This window comes from Choloepus didactylus, chromosome 6, assembly GCF_015220235.1.
Source record: "Choloepus didactylus isolate mChoDid1 chromosome 6, mChoDid1.pri, whole genome shotgun sequence".
NCBI classification, from domain to species: domain Eukaryota; kingdom Metazoa; phylum Chordata; class Mammalia; order Pilosa; family Megalonychidae; genus Choloepus; species Choloepus didactylus.
Window position 1 is genome coordinate 108,835,416 of NC_051312.1, and position 15,363 is coordinate 108,850,778.

Here is a 15,363-nt window from a genome sequence, read left to right on the forward strand (position 1 = left end):
AAAAAAAAAACCCACAAAAACCACCTAGTCCTATTTCTAAAAGAGAGGAATAGGCTTCAGACCAGGGTAGGGGTCTGAAAGCTCAATGCTTGGCTCCTGCTCAGAGCCTTCTAGAATATGTGCTTTTCTTAAAGAAAGCCTGCTCATAATGTTGCTACTACATACCAGTGCATGAGACGATGAACTAAATTTGGGAGAGGAACTTCATCTTGTCCTATAGAAATCCAGTTTCAGGATGACGAGGTAAAAAACTGTAATTTTGTCCCACGTAGTGGTACCTCTACTCATTTCTTACTAATTTCTTCCCTTTTTTCTTAATCCCCATGAAGGGTAGATTTGAACACATTTGTAAATTTGACCTTCCCATTAAAAGCCATTGCCTTTTTCCATCACCCTAATGTATGGCCTATTTGCTGCTTCTTACCTTGCTCCAGTGTCTTCTTTTGTAGCTGAAAGATCCCAAATGGTTGCTGAAGTTAATGATGCTTCCTTTGATGGCTCCACTGTTGCTTCCAAAGAAACCAATGACTCCTGAAGCCCTCATAAAAACAGTAATTTTCTTCACTATAATAAATGCCTTATTCTCACAAATGTATAAAAATTATAGGCTAGCCAACTCAGACTTAACATTCTTTGTTTGAATGTCTCCAATACGGAACTCAGCTGAACAAACTACCCTTCATGGACCCACTCACCCCAAGTTGCCCAGGACTATTGCAGGTTTAGCATGGAAAGCCCTGCATCCCAGGGAAAGCAGGATGGTTGGTCACCCTCTCCATCTTCTCCTTTGTGGTCCTGTATTACAAGAAAATTGTACTGCATTACTCTAAAAGTACATCACTCTTATTCTCCAAGCTCCCCCAGGAGAACCCTCAAGGGAGTTACACCATGTGCCGGTTTGAAACTGTTATGTACCCCAGGAAGGACTATGTTCTTTAATGCAATCTTGTGGCAGCAGTTATTATGGGTGGGACCTTTTGACTGGGTTGTTTCCATGAAGATGTGACCTACCCAACTGTGGGTGAGACCTTTGATTAATTGTTTCCATGGAGGTGTGCCCCCGCCCATTCAGGGTTGGCCTTGATTAGTTTACCGGAGTCTTAAGAGAAGTCAGAGGCCGACACAGACCCAGATGCTTCGAGATGCAGACAGAAAGACATTTGGAGATGCTAAGTTAAGAGATGAAGTCCAGAGTTTGCCCAAGATAACCTAAGAGAGGAACTCCAGATGCTTAGAGAGCAATGCCCTGGGAGAAAGTAGCAAGGATGCACAAGGACACATAGGAGCTGAGAGGAGCCCAGAGACATTTTGGAGAAAGCCATTTTGAAACACAGTCCAGGAGCAAAGGACCAGCAGACTCCAGCCACGTGCCTTCCCAGCTGACAGAGGTGTTCCAACGCCATTGGTCTTCCTTCGGTGAAGGTATCCTCTTTTAATGCCTTAGTTTGGACACCTTTATGGCCTTAAAACTGTAAATTTGTAACCTAAGAAATCCCCTTTATAAAAGCCAATCGATTTCTGGTATTTTGCAGAATGTCAGCTTTAGCAAACCAGAACATACCACCTCTACTCTGGGCTCCTGTCTCATTGGACCTCCCTGGGCAACCTCAAACACACTATGTCCTAATCTGCACTCATCCCCTTCACTCACTCTCCCCCACCAGCAGCCCAAGCCAGGGAACTATCAACAGAAAAAAAATTTATCAACAGAAAATAAAAGATAAAAAGTTATCAACAGAAAAATGCAATAGTGAAAAAATTAATGGAAGACCTCTGGCTTTAGGGGGAGAATAATTTTTTATACCATTTATTTGGGGAAGGAGCCTCACCTAAACTGAAAAGTTTCAAGCCTACAGAAAATTTGCAAGATTAGTACAATGAACTTTCATATTCCCTTCATCTAGATTCACCACTTGTTAATACTTTGCCACATTTGCTTTCTCTCTAACTATATTATTGTTATTATTGTTGCTATTATTATTGCTAAAGCATTTGAGAGCAAGCTGAAAATATCATGACCATTCACTACCAGATACCTTAGGCAGCTATTTTTAAAGAATAAGCACATTCTCTTACATGGGGCAGTGTTCATTCAGAAAATTTAATGATGATACAATACTATCGTGTAATATGCAGTCCATACCCAATTTTACCCATTGTCCCAATAATGTCCTTTCTTTCTTTCTGGTCGAGCATCCAAGCAGAATCATGCTTTGTATTTAGTTGTCACACTCTTTAAAGTCCCTTAATCTGAAATAGTTCCCCAGCCTTTCCTTGTCTCTTCTGACACTGATATTTTTGAAAAGCAAGGCCAGCTGCTTTGTGGCTTGTCCTTCAATTTGGGTTTGGCTGATACAGTTTCTGCATGATTAAATTCAAGCTATACATTCTTAGCAGGAATATTACATAAGTGATGTGTCCTCAGTGATTCTTATCAGGAAATATGTGATAGTTTCTCATTGTTGATGATCATGTTGCTACAGTGCTCTCCACTGTAAAAATACTCTTTTCCTCTTCTAGTTTATAAATAATCTGTGAGGAGAAACATTCAGACTGTATAAATATCCTCATTCCCAACCAACTTTCACCCAATAGTTTAGCATTCCTTGATGGTTCTTATATAAGCCAAATACTTCCATGAAGATTGCAAAATGGTGATTTTCTAACTCTATCATTCCTTCTACACTTATTAGTTGGTGTTCTATTATAAAGCAAAGCTATCTTATCTTCCTCATTATTTGTTTGTTTGTTCATATGAAGGACTCTTGTGTTTGTTCCCCCTGTGCTATAATCCTTACTGTCATTATTCTTTTTTTCTCTCAAATTGTGTGTGATTTGGCCAATAAAAGCCCATTCAAACTGCCACCTGTATCTTTTTGACATGCCCCCCAAAATGCCTTTTTAAAAACATTTCCTTGTTTTTGGATATAGCAAATGTTTCAGTCATCTTTTTCTAATCTTATTTTTAGAATAATTATATCTAACGGGGAATAGCATTTAGACAGCAAAATCTAGGTCTTAGGTGTTCCCCACTGCTACCGAGTCAGCATAACCTCTATACCTTTTCAGGAGACAGAGCAAGAAAATATATAATATACAAATATTATTTTTATATATTTAAATTTATTAATCATGATTTCATACTGTTACATATAATTCTAAATCAATATCCCCTGTCTTCTTTGATTTCCTCCCATTGCATATATTGTATCTCCTCTCTCCCACCTTGAGAAACCAGGCTCCCAGATGTATCAATATTTTTACTCCTTTGCTCAATCCTGAAATACACACAAAATAGTTTCAGAATTGCTACATTCATATCCCTACCAAAACAGTATTTGTTTGTGTTTATTTATGTCTTTAGACTGAGGATATATAGTCCAAGTAGAGTGTTCAAAGTGACATGGATTCATTCTATTTTTATCTTTCTATGTGGTTCTGCCATCCATTGGATACACTGTTAGTTTCATTTGTTTCTGTTTTTTTTCAATTGTAGGCACTCTCCCCAAACTTGTTGATTTAAATTAATGTTTTAAATATATCATACATGAGCATGCTTCCAAAATCCAAAACTAAATACAAAAGAAGAGATTACTCAGAGAGTATTTCTCCTGTCTTTTCCACCTCACTCTAGGTAAACAACTTTAATTTTATTATTAGTTTCTGGCTTTTCTTTTCTGAATTTTCTTTTTTTGCAAAACAAAAACAAAAACAAAAAAAAAAGGAGATATATATTATTTCCTCTTCTTTTCTACAGAACAGGTGGCATACTAAATCTGTTATTTTCGGCCTATGAAACTTGATCAAGGAAGACTCTGTAAAAAGGACAATTTGAAACTACTACCTGTTTCTAAGAGTGGGAAGCCAAGACAGATGGTTCTTACATTACAAAAAACAGTTAATGAAATGGGGTGGGATGGGGGGATGATTTGGGTGTTCTTTTTTCACTTTTATTTTTTATTCTTGTGCTGGTTCTTTCTGATGTAAGGAAAATGTTCAGAGATAGATTGTGGTGATGAACGCATAACTATGTTATCATACTGTGGACAGTGGATTGTATATCATGGATGATTGTATGGTGTGTGAATGTATTTCAATAAAACTGAATTTAATAAAAAACAAAACAAAACAAAACAGTTAATGGTGCTTTTTGACAATGGAAAAGAGAGTGTAGTTATTCCATTGTTTCTTTTAACAGCCCTGTAAGATAGAGTAGATGTTTTAATACTCATTTTATGGATAAGCCAACAGGTTCAAAGAGATTAATCAACTCACCTGAGATAGTGGGTAGGAATCAGCAGAGCTGGGGTTAGCTCCCAGTGCATCGGGCCACACAGTAATGGCCAGAACAGAAGTTTGGGGTATTGGCCAAGAGGCTGGTGAGGGAGGAAGATGGAATCCAGGGCGCTATTCCCTTCCCGGGTGCTGATCAGAGCTCAGGAGGGGAGAGTAGGCAAGCCAATGCGGCGAGTTTCAGTTAAGACGCCAGTAATGCGTGAGTGCCTGGACATCGTGCTCACGCAATGGGGTCGACGTGGTGCTCTTGCCGGGCAGTGGGAGGGGTGGAGGGGGCGGGAGACCTCCGCTCCAACCTGCATAGGAGGAAAGGAACACGAAGCAATGTCTCCGTGTCCCCAAAATTCTTCCATGGAAGTGCATTTCAGTTTTCTTATCTGCCCCGCACTTATAAGAGCTTTTTGCCCCGGAGTAAGGCGGGATGCCGGCGTAACGGGCGTTGTGAGAGGTCCTTTCGCCGTCGAGGAACGTGCATTGCTGGTGCTCTCGCCTGTCTGAAGCCGAGAAGCAAGGCCGGCAGCGGCGTCCCTGCCCAGTCCTGACACTACCCAGACTGCCCTCGCGGTGGCAGTGTAGCCTTTAGTAGCGGGTGCTGATCGCCGGCTGCGCGCAGAAGGGTAGAGCTTCGGCACTGCTCACCCAGAACCCGGCACCCGCCCGGGCCCTCTGCTCAGGAACGCCAGCAATTCCGCCACAAAGAGCAAATACGACTCCCGCTATTCATTCATTCGTTCGTTCGTTCGTTCATTCATTCCTTTCTTGCTGTCACTTAGCAGCCGTGCATTGAAAACTACAATGTATAGGCACTCTACAAAAGCTGCTGGGATACAAAGATTTTTTTAAATAAATAAATTAATTAAATAAAATCATACTCCAAGAATTCCAGGAGCTCAATAATAAGACAGAGAGAGATGAAAAGAGTCAATCCTGGGTAACAGTGGAAAGTGTTTAGCACAGTGGTGGTAGGAATCAAGTGATGTGTGATGCCACACAGAATCCTGGTTTCAGCTTAAAGGTTGCGTCCACAGGGATGCATTTCCTGGCCCGAGGTGAGATTATGCACCCATGCCTTCTGGTCTCACAGATCCCTGTACCTGTTCCATTGTAAAACTCTGCACTTGGTTTTGTCATCCCTTGTTTAATTGTGTGTCTTTCCTGAAGCTACTCAAAGACAGGGTCCATTTCTGGCTTGTTCATCATTACATCCCCAACACTTACTGTGAGGTGTGGCCTGTAGAAGGTGTTCAATAAATGCCTATTGAATGAAGATTAACAGAGACACAATTGTTCCATGATGCCTTGAGTGCAAGAAATATATTTCTTTATTTTTCCATATCAAATCAAATCCCAACTTACCAACATTAGCAAGAAGTCCAATATTAGCTTTTTAAAAAATTTTCTTCCACCTCCTATGGGTCACACCAAAATCTCAGGCTATGTGCAATTGAGGTGAAAGGCCTCTGGCTCTCACTGCGGCCACCTGCACCATCCAGCATGGCTGCTGACCTCTGGTCTTTTGCCACAAGTTGGGCTTGGTGCTCTGGGTGGCTCATAGTTACACCTCTCACAGTGATGACTGTAACTCCTGAGGGCAGGTAGTGACTAGCAGGCTGCCACACCCTCCATCTAAGTCGTGCCCCTCTCAAGCACTGCCTGCAAGTGGTGCTCAGGTGCAAGGGGAACCCCAGCAAGCACAGACCCCAGAACACACAGACACCCTGCCCTTTGCAGTCCCTGGGAAGTCACTTCCAGAGTGGGGCCACCCCCCACTTCTCCACCAAGCAACAATCCCCATCTTCTTCCCCTTTAAATAACCTTTCAAAAGACCTATTTGGATCTCTTTGCAATGTCTTGAGAAGAAGGAGGAAAGATACTTTCCAAACTAATACTGGTGAATTTACAACTTCAAAAAGACAAGACACCAATTAATTGTTAACAACTCTCCCTGTTCCTAAATGAATGGATGTGTATTTTTGCGGAGGAAACTTTTTTAAGGGCATTCTATTTATCTGTCTTAAGGTAATAAAATTCTGTAAGTCAACAAGCACCCATTACTTCTGAGCTAGTAATTTCTTCTAAGTCTTAGAAAATAATATCTACTTCCTTGAAAAGATTAATGGAAATAATGTCTTTGAAAGCACCTTAGGAGCTAAAATTACTACATGAATGCAGAGTATTATTGTTGTTAACTGATGATTTCTGTATTTTACAGCCAGAGGACAGATGACATGAAAAATGACCTGTTCAAGGGTCTTTCCAGTTCTCTCATAATAGCTGTTTTTTTATTTTTGTTTTGTTTTGTTTTTGCTAAAACTTTCCTTCAGCTGTCCATTATCTGTAGTCCTTAAAAAAATCCATACATCAGTGTTGACCTTTTTTTCTTTCTTTCTTACTGGCTTCTAATTCAAATCTAGTCTCTTTCAAATAGAAGCTACACAACCACTTGTAGGCACAGGGATTTATAAGTCTCTTTCAATTTTAAGAGTCCATGATTTATCAAAACACTTACGTGCTGATGACAGAAAATCCCTGGCTTCTCATGTTTTCATTCATCCACCCATATGTTCATATAGTTCATATTTTCATTCAGTCATTCATATACATATACAAATATTTATATAGCACCTACTCTGTTTAAGATGCCACTCTAAGCATTGATTATCTTTATAATTGCCTACAAACATCTCTATTTGATGTTCTGCAAATACTTGAAACTAAGCATACTGAATTTTAGTTCAGTCTTCCCTGTACCTCATCATCCCTAACACTGTAAATTCTTCATTAAAAGTCCCGCTCATCTCTCCAGCTACTTCATACTTTTCTCTGCTTTATCTTGGTGTCCTTGGACACTTTACTGCTAATGTGCCTCCACTCCACATCAAGGTTTTTGGCTGTTACATTTTATTGTGTTTATATTGATTGTAGAAGAAAACATTCAGAAACCTTGAGATAAAAGAGTGAGAAACAGAGCATTGAGATAAAAGCAACAGAATAAAAACCCATTGAGATATAAAATAAAAAAAAACATTGATCTCATGAAGTGCGACCTGTTTTTTTCTCTAGCTGAAGAAATATCATCTTTACTTGGTTAAGCATGGAGTCAAATCTGAGGCAAATATTCAGTCTTAATCTTTGCTTTGACACTGTATGTAGACGGACTGTTTAATTTTGAATAAAGGTGGGCTACCAATGTGCTACTTGTACAGGACTCCTCTTGTGGTATCTCCCAAGCCATTCCCTGCTTGTTTTTCTGGAAACTGCCCTGCCCCAGCCCTTTGCTTGAATTTGTAGCTCCCCCCTCCCTCCCAATTCATATGGCTTAATGTGAGTTGTCATTTTTTACCATGTGACCTTGCCTCTAGTCTAGCCTTTATGTACGGGGAGGGTACCTAACCTGTCTGGAAACTTTGGAACTCGGACTGGAAGGGAAAGAACCATCTCTCTCTGCTTGCCTGTAAAACTCAGGAACAGTGGGCAGCCATAGTCTAGCTTATGGATGGAGAGAACAAAAAATGAAGCAGATGTAACAGTAACTATAACTAACACGCACTGCACCCATACCATATGACAGGCACTGTTGGAAATGCTTGCTGCAGATCATACTTTTATTTCTTGTGTGCATATCACAGATGAAGACCCTGACCACAGAGAGGTTCAGAAACTTGCCTGATTTGTTTCCTAGGGCTGCCATAACCAAGTACCACAAACAACGGAAATGTACTCCTTCACGGTTCTGGAGGCAAAAAGTCTGAAACCAAGGTATTGGCAGGGCCATGCTCCCTCTGAAACCTCTGCCTCTTCCGGCTTCTGGCAGCACCAGGCACTCGCATTCCCTGGCTTGTCCCATCTCTGCTTCCACGTTCACATGGCCATCTTCCCTCTGTATCTGTGTCTCTGTTTCCAAATTTCCTTTTTCTTATAAGGACACCAGTCATTGGATTTAGGGCCATCATAACCCAGTATGATCTCATCTTCTCTAGTATCTGCAAAGACCCTATTTCCACATTCTGGGGTTCCTAGTGGACATGAATTTCAACCCAGTACACTGCCAAGGTTAAACAGGAGCTAGTGGATCTGGAATTTCAATCTAAAGATTCCGGTCCAGAGTCTGTACTGTAATCACTGTGCTTTATAATCTCTTGTGCTCAAAAATAAACTCCCTGGATCTTGACCTCACCAGTTTTTAGCCTCCTTTTCATCACCTGACTATGCCCTCCCTTTGTTTGGAACTGCCTTTCTTCACCCACCTATCCCACTACACTATCTCCAGATACCCTGGGAAAAGGACTCTCCCAACCCAGCGTGGCCCCCACGACTATACTACTGAGGAGCAGCTCCTTTGTAGAAGTGGGACCTAAATAAAAACCTTGACAATGCAGCAAATGGAGAACCTTAATTTTTTAAAAAAGAACTTTTTTCCTAGTGAAAAAGTGCACAAATAATGACTGTGTGGTTCAATGAAATATCACAAAATGAACCTAGCTGTGAAACCAGGTCAAGATGTAGAATATTACCAGGACCCCAGAAGACCCCCTGCCCCCCAGGACTCCTACACTAAAGGTAACTACTTTAAAGCTTTAGGTTAGCTTTGCCTTGTGTGGGGTTTTATATAAATGGAATCATACTTGATGTATTCTTTTTCACCTGACCTGTTTATTATTATGAGATTGATGTATGCTGTTTTGTCTAGCTATGGTTCATTCACTTTCACAGATGCATAGCATTCCACTGTATGCATATACCACAATTTGTTTATCCATTCTACTGTTGGTGGACATTTGAATTGTTTCCAGTCCGATGCTATTATGAACAGTGCTACTATAAACATTGAATGTGTCTTTTGGTGAACAAGTGCATTATTTATCTTGGATATATATTTGGGAGTATAAAAGGAAAACTTTTGACCCTTCTGGCAGTGATTTAGGCAGAGATGGTGAATGGGACATAGGGCGATCATAGGGAAAACAATTTCCAGTCAACAAGGATATCTCCAGGCAATAGCTCCAAAGAAATACTCTTTTTCCGTCTAAATTAAGGAAAGCCTATAAAAGCCCTCTTCTTAGAGAACAGGATCTTTTGCAGAAGGTGTTCATGGAAAGAGAGCATTTTTTCAGAGTATGTGAGGGACTCTAAACCTACCATCATGCAAGTTTCTACTGCGGTGAAAAGGAATAGAAATAGAGGAATAGAGGTACAGATGATGGAATACATGCAGTTATAGTGCAAAAATCTGAAATTTTAGCCATCACAGGCACAGGTATGATAATTCTGTAAACCAGCTCTAGTACAGGAAGCAATTCATCCAAAGTGGACTGGTGTCACTGGGATGGAGCAGAGCATTGAGTGGAATGTAGAAGAGCAAAACCCAAGAGCAGGATGAGAGAAAAAGGAGAAAGGAGAAATTTCAGACGGGGCCCAGCACAGGCAGGATGCTGGGCACCTTGGTTAAGGCATTTGCTAGTTTCTCCCACCAGAATGCAGGGACTTTATCTCTCCAGTCAGCACTGTATCCCCAGCATTTAGTCAGGGCATGGTACAGAAAACAGGCTTAATATTTACTGAGTGAAACATGAACACTACATTGGTTAAGAGGAGTTGATTATACCAAAACCACAGCCAATTATTCATATGACATACATTCATAGTTAACTGCTAGTAAGTACTGTATGATTCATTCCGAGGGATAAGATGTATAATCATGGCAATGACTGATATAAATTATAACAGGTAATTTACTAAATGGACAAGCAGAAAACTTTTGAATTGGATTCCCTCTGTTAGTCTCTGTGTAGTCTTTTAATGAGAGATGACTTTGAATAACTAACTTGTTGCACTCATTTCCTTTTGTGGTTTTTAATTAATCTATTGCTCCTGAGTAGCACTGTTAATCATCAGCATCCCCTGATAGGAAATTCTACTGATAAATAAATGTATTAGTTAGGGTTCTCTAGGGAAACAGAATCAATGAGAGGTGTCTCTGATTATCAAATTGTAAAAGTGACTCACGCAACTGTGGGTATGCATGAGTCCAAATTCTGTAGAGCAGTCAGCAAACTGTCAACTCCAAGGAAGATGTCCGATGAACTCCTCAGGAAACGAACCGACAACTTCGACGAACTCTTCAGGAAATGAACTGGGATCTTCGACGAACGTGTTCGATGAACTCCTCAGGAAACAAACCGACAACTTCGACGAACTCCTCAGGAAATGCTTCACTGGGCAGTGGAAGAAGTGAAGGTCCTTTATCTGTCTCGCTTATAAGTCTTCAACTGATTAATTGGATTAAATCCACCCAATTGCATTCTCTCATTGTGGAAGACACGCCTTTTGGTGAGTCATCAGTCACAGCTGCAGTCAATTGACTGATGGTTTAATAAACCAGCCTGTTGGTTTATTAACCAGCCTCAAATGTCCTCACAGCAATTGTTAGGCCAGTCTTTGCTTGACCAGACAGCTGGGTCACCTGGCCAAGTTGACACATGAACCTAACCATCACAGTAAAGATCAGAAGAACTTTCTCCTGCAAACCTAATGTTTAGTTGTAGAAATTTTGTGGCATCAAAAGACAAGACCCTGGATAAGATGGTATTAGAAAATGTTCGTGCATTTTCTTTTTCTTATGTATTGATGGGAATAGATGGCTACTAGGAAGAAACTGGGAAAATATTATTGTTTTGTAGTCTATAAGATTTCTCAAGAATCTGTTGGCAGGATGATCTCTGATTCCATATTTTAAAAAAATTATCTCAGTATTCTGGGTGCCACATGTCAGAAGGAGTCTGTTCTTATAGTGAAGATACTGCATTCTACATTGAGGGGCCACAGTGTGCTAGGATTATTACACAGAATGTAAATCTAGGTGGCTCAGGGCTATTGCTGCCTCCACATGGAGAGTGAAGGCTACATAGGAAAAAGAAGAGATAGAAAATGGGAGAGCAAGCACACAAGAGGTAATGTATACATCTTTGACTTCCCAGTTTCAAGAGCAATATAGTTTGAGCTAGGTTTTCTGATGCTTGCCTCCAAAAGGATCTTCCTCTTCACTAATACAGAGAGATATGTTACTTGTCAAAGTCATGAGTAAAGATTTGATCAAAAGCCTGTCCTCTTGCCTCCTACACTGAACTGCAGAAAGCGTTAGAGTTGAAGATGAATTTAATAAAATACCAAAGATAAAATTAATGAACACGAATAAAATAGACTTGAAAACCAGAGAGCAATTTCCAGTGCTTGTGATGTACTCTAAGGCAAATAATGGCTGTTAAAGAAATAAAAGGGACAAAGATCCTGCAAAAAGATACCAAGGTTGTTCCCTCATTTGTGTCTGTGTGCACGGACACCACTTTGCATCAGAGCCTTTTTATCTGATGTGGCAAGAGCCATATCTCTTCAATTTATTCATAAGAAGTTCTTAACACATTAATAAGACCAAGTGATCTAAATCAAGGATTCCCAACCTGAGAACCACCAGACCCCTAGAGAGGGGGACTTAGAAATAGTGCCTGGGGTTTATCAGCTAATAGGCATAGTGTCTAGCTAGAAGTAAGTCTCAACAAAGTTTTGTTACTAAATGAATGAATAGGCACATAAAGCATTATTGATAAATGAAATCATACTTACATATATTCTACTGTTTTACAAATAGGTAGATGCTTTTGTGATTAATAAAATAATTCATTAAAAGATTTTGTGGATTTAATAAAAGTTTTTTTTTCATTAATAGATCCCCTAGTATGAGCTACTAAAAGACCTAATTCCTGGATTTTGACATTTTTTTTATGTTAAAAATGCATCGTCAAATTTGAAAAGATAGGGAAGCACTGTAAGTAAGAAATTTCTTGAAGTAAGAAATCTGTTCCCTCGTGTAAGAAATCTGTTCCTTGGAGTCCCTAGTACAGTGCCTTTCATGTACTCAAAATTACAAAATGAACAGAATATAAGGCTGAAGATAAATCACATTAGTATGAGAATATTCTACTTCCCTTACTATTTTATATTTATGAATTTAAACATCATTCTATTGTACAATATAACTTACACTCATACCAGTGCCTGAATGTGCCTTTTTACAAATATTTTTAAAGTAAACAGCCCTATAGGCAGTTGCCTGAATTTTAGACCAACTCGTACTCCTATATGTCCTGATCATAAACGCTTCACTTTCCCCAGAAGTACCCATTTTCCTAGCTTTAATGATGATATCATTACTTTTCTTTTTGTTCCCCATTTATGTATGCATCCCTAGATGAAATTGTTTAATTTTTGCCTACTTTCAAACTCTACTTAAATGGAATCTATGGTGTGCATTCTGTTTTGTGTGACATCATTGCTCAATATTAAGTTTGTTTGATTCATCCATGCTGCTGTACATAGCTGCAGTGTGTTCATTTTTTTCTGTACACTAGTCCATTGTGTTTCTGTACTGTAACTGATCCATTACACTGTAGATGGACATTCAGGCACTTTCCAGTTTGGACTGACAGTTTTAACTGAAGCATTTAGTTGATTTACACTTCTCTTTTCTCTTCCAGTTTCTTTGACTTCAGCTTCTGGCTGTTTCCTGTGGCTTTTCCTTCTGACTCCAATTTCCTTTGCAATTCTACCCCTCAAGTCTAGGCTTGGCCATGTAAATTGCTTTGGCCAATGCAACATATGCAAATGAAAGCAAACAGAGATTTGAAAAGGGTTTGTGCATTGGGGCTTGCTCTCGCTTGTGAACCCTGTGACTAGATGTTGAGTTATTTTCACTGCTCCTGCCAAAGACAGTCAACCACCAGATACATGGGTGATCCCAGCAGCATGAGTGATGCCAACCAACAGCATGTGGGGCAGAGACAAGCCACTCTGCCTGAGCCTGGCCCAAACTGCTGACCCACAAAACTAGGAGTAAATAAATAAATAATTAAAGTTTTAAGTTTTGAGATGATTTGTTATGGGGCAAAAGTAAACCGATATACTCTCCAATGCCTGAAACAGAAGTCCAAATTTATCATTTAAAAATGCTTAAATAATAATGTGTCAAAATCTGAGCTGAACAGGTTTCAAAAGTAGCCAGTTATGACTACTACAGTTAAGACTTCAATCACTTACTGTGATGGTACAAGCAAGAGGCTAACCCAAAGGAAAAAAACATGTCAGTTCCCCGTTTCCTTTTCCCCCATGGCAAAGGATCAGTGCAGACATAGGGTCATATCAGGCCACAAGCAAAAGGCTCCTGCAGTTTTATAAACACCCAGGGGTTGGGGGGGGGGGGCGGTGCTGGGAGTAGAAAAGTACTGAGTACGGAGTCAGGTGGGGAAAGTGTCTGAGGGTCTCCTCCCCGCTCCCATGAAGAGGCCTCAGCAGAGGCGTCAGGAAGTCTCAATTTCCAGCCCCTGATAGGGAGGCCTCCGAATGGGGCATCTGGGCTGGGAATGCAGATATGGTTAAGAGCATGACAACCAGAGGCATTGCGTAGCAGTGCCTGTCAAGTGAAGTCTCTGAAATTTCCTATGGTCAGGCCTGAAAAATCACACATAGGATTTTGGCCAAGAGCCAGATTCCTCAATGAATTGCTTTGCAATATGCTTTCTTCTCCTCAATTGCAGTGTATTATAAAGGTGAAATTTAGTTAAAATGAACAATGTGAGTATCCTTTTTCAAAAGAACTCAATAGGAAACAGCAGAATCAGCAAGCTGAAGTTAGAAAATGAGGTTGCAAGGGGGTGGTATCACAGAGAACAACTGACAGACCAAGGAGGTTAGTGGGAAGAGAAGGGAGGTTTTTCTCCTGAAAATATCTCATTTTTGATTCTGACCCTACCTATATTTTATCTGCTCCCACCCCGCCTGCCCAAATAATGTGGCATCTACGGTAATTCTTCCCTTTTCCTCTGGTCTATGGAATGCTCACTGCTATTGCTGCAAGATCAAGCCTGACCACAGCCCTGCAGCTGGCACTGTTAGGGCTTTCTCGGCCCATCTGTGGCTGGGCAACAGGACCCATTTCACAGATGCTAGGTGAGGCCCTGCCTGCAGCAGAGGGAGAGCCTTAAGAGGCCTCATCATGTTTCCTTCCTGGCAGCACAGCAGGATGCTTTCCGTGTGCCTGGTTGTAAGCCCTATAGGTCTAGGTTCTTGCGAAGTCTCCAGATACTTAAGACAAGAACACAAATTGGCCTTTCTGTAACTCCTTATTTTACAGAGGAAAGGGCACCTCAACAACATTTTCCCAATCCAAATATAAGCAGGAAGTGACGATGGAATTAATCAGCGAGCCATGAACTGCTCCAGGCAGCTTTCCCTGCAGTGGCGGCATCTACACAGCATCAAAACACGGTCTATCAGTGTGATGTCTCCCATGCGATAGCCGGCAACTGGAATGATCGACTAAAAACAGTTGTTTAGCATCAGGTGAACAAAACCTGTGTTTGTAAGGATGTCCTCCTTCAAGATAGTCCCAGGATTCATTTGGCATCCATGGCCTCAGTGTGACTGCCCAGTCACTGAGGGAGGGTTTGAGTGTCCTGAAAGGGGATTTTTGAGGGATCTGCAGCATTAGAAAAGGGGTAAAATATGAAAGGTCATATCCAACCCTCATTTTCTTTGAGCGTGGGAGGAAAACTACTGGGCATCTGACTGAAGAAACAGTATTCTCAATGTCTTACCCCCAAATAATAAAGATGCAGATTTTACATCTACAAATTATGTTTAAAACTAGCTTGTTTCATCAGTTTTAAATGTGATTCATTTCAACAACCTATGTTTATCACAACGTCAACCTGGGGGTCAGATATACTCTGCATACCACTCAAGGTAGCCCAAATCAAGGATTTCATTGGCCTTCTTGAGAAAGCCCAAAGCATAAGATCTGAATAAAGAGTTTTAGAGCTAAATATCCTCTATCCCCCATTATCTCCATATCCTCCTCTGCTCCCCGTGAGTTTAAATAATGGGATATTTCCAACAAAAATCCAGATTTTAGAAATTTCTTATAAAATCAGAAGCTCTGCCAATACAGTGCCTGAATTCCCACTTGACATCTATTGACTAGTGCTGAGAGGCTGTGACCCCTTTAGAGAGGCCGTG

General features: G+C 40.5%; 1 protein-coding gene across 1 annotated transcript in view; it reads right to left on the minus strand.

The window, feature by feature from the left end:
* SLC36A4 (solute carrier family 36 member 4) overlaps positions 1-444 on the minus strand; it is a 90,993-nt gene extending 90,549 nt beyond the window's left edge. The window contains exon 1 of the mRNA XM_037841088.1: positions 425-444. The gene's annotated coding sequence lies outside the window, so the exon portion shown is untranslated. The remainder of the gene's footprint in view (positions 1-424) is intronic.
* Between the last annotated feature and the right edge of the window lie 14,919 nt (positions 445-15,363).